Here is a 6,750-nt window from a genome sequence, read left to right as displayed (position 1 = left end):
ACTTTCACTGAAACTGAAGTTGCATAAAATGAGTTTTGTTTTAATACAGTTTAATTTAATTACTTTCAAAACTCTGATAAACACAGCATTGGGTGGTGAAAAAGGGACCTTCACAAAGATAAGAATGGCAATAAAATATAAACTGAAAACAACAGATGAGTAAGATCTTCATTGTTTAAACAGCACATAGAAAGAAAAACTATTATATATTTAAAAAAAAGCTAAGGAAATTAACGAACAAAAAAACGCTTCATTTAACATTACTTAAGATTGCTTTCATCAATAAAGTAAACCATAAAATAATTAGGAAATACAAAGTCAAGATTTTTAAAACAGGATTAAAAGGTTACAAAATTTTTCATTCTCATGTTAGCAAATGTCCAAATAAGTGTTGCCATGGCACCTCAGTCCTCTTGTTCATTTCCATGATGATGCAGATTTTAATTACATGATCCCAGGAAGAAGATCAGCAGAAAGAAATGAAGAAAAGAGAATATGAGACAAGAGGGAAGGAGGAAGAGGGAAGCAAAAAGGGACAGACTTCAAACACCCCCAGCGAGTCACAGATTCATAAATTTCAAGCCCAGAAGGAACCACTCTGGTCTGACTTTCTGTTTCACATCAGCCACGGAATTTCCCTCAAAATAATTCCTGTAGGAATTAAAGCGGATTTTTTAGAAAACCACCCAATCTTGATTTTTAAAAAAAGGCCAGTTTTGGAGGATCCAGCACAACCCTCGTTGAATTGCTCCAAACCCTGATGTTAAAAATGCTCGCTTTATTTCTAGTGTGGATTGGTCTAGGCTTCAGCTTGCAGCCATTGTCGGCTCATAACCTTTATCTGCTAAAGCGAAGAGCACATTAGTAAATATTTGTTCCCTTAGGCTCACCGCTTAACCTTCTCTTTGATTGAGCTCCTGTAGTCTGTCAGCACGATGGATGTTTTCTAATCCTTTCATTATTCATGTGGCTCTTCTGTGAACCCTGTCTAATTTATCAGCATCTTTCTCAAACTGTGGACACCAGAAGTGGACACTATTTTCCAGGAGTGGTTGCACCAGTGCCCAATACAGAGATATGGAACCTCTCTATTTCTACCTGAGATTCTGCTATGTACAGCTCCAAGGGTCACATTTGCCTCTTTGGCCATAGCGTCCCACTGGGAGCTCGTAGTCAGCTGATTATCCCCCATGACCCAAGTCTTTTTCAGGGTCGCTGCTTCCCAGGATAGAATCCCCCATCTTGTACATAGAGCCTATATTTTTTCTTACCTTCTACACAGACGATGACTTCTTTTGACAAAATCCACACAGAAATGAAAAAACTCACAAAGAATCTCCTCCCCACCAATCCTCTCTTGGTCCTCACAGAGAGACCACAGGATGGAGGCTTGCTGCAGCAAGGCTACAGGTGTCTCCGAGGTTCCCCCTACCCCACATCCCTGTCCTACCTGGCTGTTGTCAAGGGAGCTCTGTGAGGTCACAGCCACCTCATCGTCTTTGCCCAATAGGCTGAGTTCCTGACAAAGGCCTTTGTGAAGTCACTGCCACACTCACCTTTCCCTTGCAGGCCTGATGTCTGCCCCTGACCAGCCCGGTTGGATGTTTCAACTGCACCCCGGATCACCCCACTTGCTCATTATTTATTCTGGGGAGCAAGCAGGTTACCCAGTAACACAGCAGAGTCTGTTCCTCGCCCCACACTGAGTTTTTCATAGAGGTGTCGGTTGTGAAAAAATACGATCTCCTAATCTGGCCTCTATTTCATGGGCCCTGAAATTCCACACACTTAGCACCATATTAAGCCCAATTGCTTGTAATTCACTAAAAGGCACCTTCCAGAATGACAACCAGTTGTAACATGAGGAGACCAGGAAACAGAGAATAAAACAATGGTTACAATACCATGAAATGGCAGATGGAAACATCTGAAATGGTGACATTGCTCAATTTCAAGGCCAGAGGGTTTTCAAATTAGTCAAAGTGAGCCCTGAATTTGGTAGGGACCTCGCTATTATGGAGGCCCTACTAGGTTTGCACTCCCAGTTCTCCTGAAAGGCCATTGAGAATTCAGGCTGACTGAGAATCTTCCCAGAATAAGCTACCAGGATTGGAGGGGGGGGGGGGGCAATGAAGGAAACCAGACAAAGCCTGAGCCAAGATGGAGAGCATTGATCCAAGTGGTGTTTGAACCCCTCGATCCCCACCTGCCTGCCTGCGGTGAAACGGACAGAGGGGCACCGATTTCTATTTGTGAACTTGCTAAAGACCATGGGCTACAGCACAAGCCGTACAGCCCATACTCTGAACTCTTGGATAAACAGCACAGTTGGCTTTTCAGAAACATTTTCCCCCAGTGCTCTGCATCCACTTTGGATTGTGCCCAGCAGACGCTTTGGAATCCATGATTAAATTATGTTTCCGTTTAGGGATATCTTAAGAGATAACACGAGTCTGCACGGGACATCAGATTTATTTGTGTGGTCCCCATTGCTTGTATCCCCTACCCTCCTCTGCCTCTTCTTTGGCACAGAGAGCAGTGACAGGAGAAATGGCTCCGGGGAACTGCACCACAGTGACTGGCTTCACTTTCTGGGGAATAGCAGACAGTTGAAAGCTGCAAAATATCCTCTTTGTGTTCTTCTTTGCCATTCATTTCTGTGCCCTGATAGGGAATGTCGGGATGATCGCGCTGATTACAGTTGACTCCCAATTCCACAACTCCATGTACTTTTTCCTCAGCAACTTGTCACTCTTAGATATTGTCTGCTCCTCTGTGATTGCCCCAAGGCAATGATCAGTTCCCTAGTGAAGAGTAAAGGCATTTCTTTCCCTGGGTGGGTGGTTCATTTTTTCCTCTTCTCCTTCTGTGCCAACAATGAGCTTTGCCTCCTGGCTGTGATGGCATACAATTGCTTCATGGCAATCTGCAACCCATTGCTTTATTATGTCATCATGTCCAAGAGAGTCTGCATCCAGCCAATGGCTGGCTCTTACCTATGCGCCTGTGTCAATGCCATTGTGCATACGTGTACTGTATTCAGTCTGTCCTTTGGCCACTCCAATCTCCTCGATCATTTATTCTGCGATATTTGCCCACTCCAAGAAATCTCCTGCTCTTACTTACGCATCAGTAAGCTAGTGTAGTTCATCTTTGCACCCATAGAAACAATAGGCACCGTTTACACCATCCTCATCTCCTACATTTACATCATCTTTGCCATCCTGAGGATCCGCTCCATGGCAGGAAGGCACAAAGCCTTCTCCACCTGCGCCTCCCACCTGACTGTCATTTCCATCTTATATGGGACCCTGATCTTTACATATTTATGACCCTTGTCTGGCAGCTCAGTGGACTGGGAGAAAATGGTGCCTGTGTTCGATACCCTTGTGATCCCCATGCTGAACCCCCTGATCTACAGCTTGAGGAACAAGGAGGTGAAGGATGCTCTGAGGAGGACAATACACCAGAAAATTATTCCTCGCTGTATGTAAATATGGGAACTGTTTTTTTTCTGATCAGTACTGGAGTACAAATATGAACTAGTTCTCACTCATTAAGTCAATATGCAGAAATTTCTATCATGTGATTTACAGGAGAAAACAATATGGAAATGGAACTTGAGCCAGATAATGAAGGAATTCACCATTTCCCTTGAAAAACAGTGTAAAGTAACTGTGTTACAGCTTCTCCTTTATGCACTGATATGTGATTTCTGCAATATAGGCATCTCCCCCTGCTTGTTCCACTACCTTTTGAACTGGTTAACTTAGCAGATGATATAAAGAGGAGATACTCAGACTGTAATTATTTCCATTTGCCACTGTTATTATCTCAGTTCCCACAGCCCCCACCTAAAATCACTGTACAATTAAATAAAGGGAGGTGTACATGGAGAGGTGTTTTTATAGATAGATAGTCAGACAGATGGTTCTGTTTGGGGACAGACAGGTCGACACTGGACAGACGGTTGTTTTTTCTGTGGGGATAGATAGACAGAGACATGGTTATGTCTGGGGATAGATAGACAGAAACATGTCATTAGACAGACACAGGAGAAAGGAAGGATGGTCCAGAGGTTATCGCACTCACTTAAGACTTGAGGGGTCTGAGTTTAAATTCTGCCTCCACTGCAGACTTCCTTTGTGACCTTGAGCAAATCACTTAGAGCCAGATTTTTTAAAGTGATTTCAGTTCCTAATTCCCATTGAAATCAATGGGATTTATGTGGCCTAAATATCTTTAAAAAACCTGGGTTTAGTCTCCCTTTGCCTCTGTTTGTCACTTGTAATATGGAGCTAAGAGAAGGAGTGTTGTAAGCAAGACACAAGAAGTAATTCTTCTGCTCTACTCCACGCTAATTAGGCCTCAACTGGAGTATTGTGTCCAGTTCTGGGCACCACTTTTCAGGAAAGATGTGGACAAATTGCAGAGTCCACATAAGAGTGACAAAACCGCGAGTGCCATGTCTCCCTGTGGCTCTCAGAAGCAGCAGCACATCCCCAATCCAGCTTCTATGCATAGGGAAAGCCAGGAGGCTCCACACGCTGCCCGTGCCCCAAACACTGCCCCTGCAGCTCCCATTGGCTGGGAACCACAGCCAATGGGAGCTTCAGGGGCAGCGCCTGCAGATGGGGCAGTTTGCCCACCCCTGGTCTAAGGCCACAGAATGTTTGCAGTTACTTGGCCCATGATGCTAGCCTCCATCACTCCCTTGTTAAATCTTCAAACATGCCCCTTTGTGCTTTCTCCCATTCTGACCCCACACTCGGGAGGAGCTCCCTGTAAACATCAGCAAAACCACCTCCTCATCCCAGGGACTGTTTGACTCTTTAATTATTCCCTGTCCAGCAGCCTTACCATCTCCTTGTGAACTTGCTGCTGCAATGTACCAGTTCTGTGGTATGCTTTGCTGGATGCAGGTTGTGATCCCAGAGTGTTAATCTTAGGTAACTTTTGTGAGTCAGGCCTGGCCTGCTTGATAATACTTGCCAGTGAAGTTGCAGCACAGCCATGACCTCTATCTTTTCAGTTAGGGTGACCTCTTCACACACCTCAATGCTCTCGAGTGGGATATCCCTATGGCATTCAGGCCTCAGATCAGTAACAGGGGCTGTCTTACAATCCTCTGCACAGAATATCATCTTGACAATGGCATCACTATTGTGATGCACTTTTAACTTGTCCGAGGTGCATCCCTGCTGTGGGGCCTGTATACCTTGCAGGTAACAGTGTGATCACTCCCTACCACCTCAGAAGGTCCCTCCCATCAGTTTTGCAATTTGTACTTTTCCACAAGGAATAACACCAGCAGCAGATCACCTGCATCAAATGATCGCTCACAAGGAGAGTAGAACCCCGTTTATCCCATCGAATTGGGACCAGGGTCAGATTGGTTAACCAAAATGTTAGATAAACCATGAATGGGAAAGTGAGAGGCTGCATCGCCATCTAGTGACCATAGTAGAGACTGACCACTTCTGTATCTGTGTGCGCTGGTTGTTGGGTTAATACGGAGAACCGAATAATAGAGGGTCAAATAAACAGGGTTCTACTGTATTGTGCTCATACCATTCTTTCCGAGGTGCTTGGCTTCCAGTGAGTCTTTGCTTCACTATTCCAATCATAGATTTAGGGAAACCTAGTTTAGGCTCCTCCCTGTGACAGGGAAAGGAAAAGTGAAGTGCTTCATTAAGATCAATGTTATCAGAATGTTATGGTTCCATTTTTTTGTTTCAAAAGGACTTTTGGCTTCATACATTATTTTTTATGAGATTGTGCCTTTTATGTTTCATGGCACACAAGCAGACAAGTTACAGAAAACATAAAATACTCTTGCTGGAAGCTTGCAATGTCTCGTTAATTTGTTTCTTAGGAGCCAGAACAATAACACATAAGAACCCAAACATCAGAGGGAGAGAATGTAGGATATTACCTATAATAGAGAGGCACAACTCACTGTGTACCTGCTGACTGACTGCTGCTAAGTCCCGATTGTGTGCTGCCCTACTGAGCTCCCTAGCATGCAAGCACGTCGAGGAACATTGCCTAAAATTTAAAGTCACAGTATTCAATTTTAACACAACCACTAATACATCAGAGCATCAAAATTTTCTGTTTTACAAGGTCTCTCCTTTTTTGGAACCTTTGTTTCTAAACATGCCATGCAGGATTTGAATCAAATTTCAGCAACTAATTATCATGTGTGTGGAATCATCATTAATGTGTATTCCGTGTAGTTATGTTGTTGGCTTCTTTAGGAAATTTGTGAAAACGGGAACACTGGGAAAGCCTATCCCCCCCCCCCCGCCGCAAACACACATATACACCACACATTTCTTCACATTGGTGTTGCCTGAGCAGTAGCATTGTGACATCAGAGATAATCCACCACTCAGCACTCCCTCCCTCCAGTTCATTTGCATACTTGGGGAGAATGACTAGCAATCTGGCTGCCATGGCAACAGCTACCTTTGACAACTGATTGTCCCCTTTAACAGGACATCATCACAGAAAGGAAGTTTGTAATGAAACAGGGCCAGATTTGGATAACCAGAATAGCCTCCTGCTGTGCTCATTTGGGTTTGTACTGTGATATGGTGCAGTGTTTCTTTTCAAAGGGCAGTTGTTTGCTACTTTCCTTAGTAAGGACTAGGTGAAAATAAGATGAAAAATGCCAGCTCTTTTTCTTCGATATTGTTTATCTGTTTCTTGCACATTCAGAGTTATAGCTTAGAACTTTCACTGAAA

At 43.9% G+C, this 6,750-nt stretch overlaps 1 pseudogene; it reads left to right on the top strand.

The window, feature by feature from the left end:
• The first annotated feature begins 2,550 nt into the window (after positions 1–2,550).
• LOC103306711 (olfactory receptor 5J3-like) lies at positions 2,551–3,494 on the top strand (annotated as a pseudogene).
• The last annotated feature ends 3,256 nt before the right edge of the window (positions 3,495–6,750 follow it).

Source organism: Chrysemys picta, chromosome 17, assembly GCF_011386835.1.
Source record: "Chrysemys picta bellii isolate R12L10 chromosome 17, ASM1138683v2, whole genome shotgun sequence".
Lineage (NCBI taxonomy): Eukaryota > Metazoa > Chordata > Testudines > Emydidae > Chrysemys > Chrysemys picta.
Note: the sequence above shows the minus strand (reverse complement) of the source record. Positions and strands in the feature narration are given on the sequence as shown.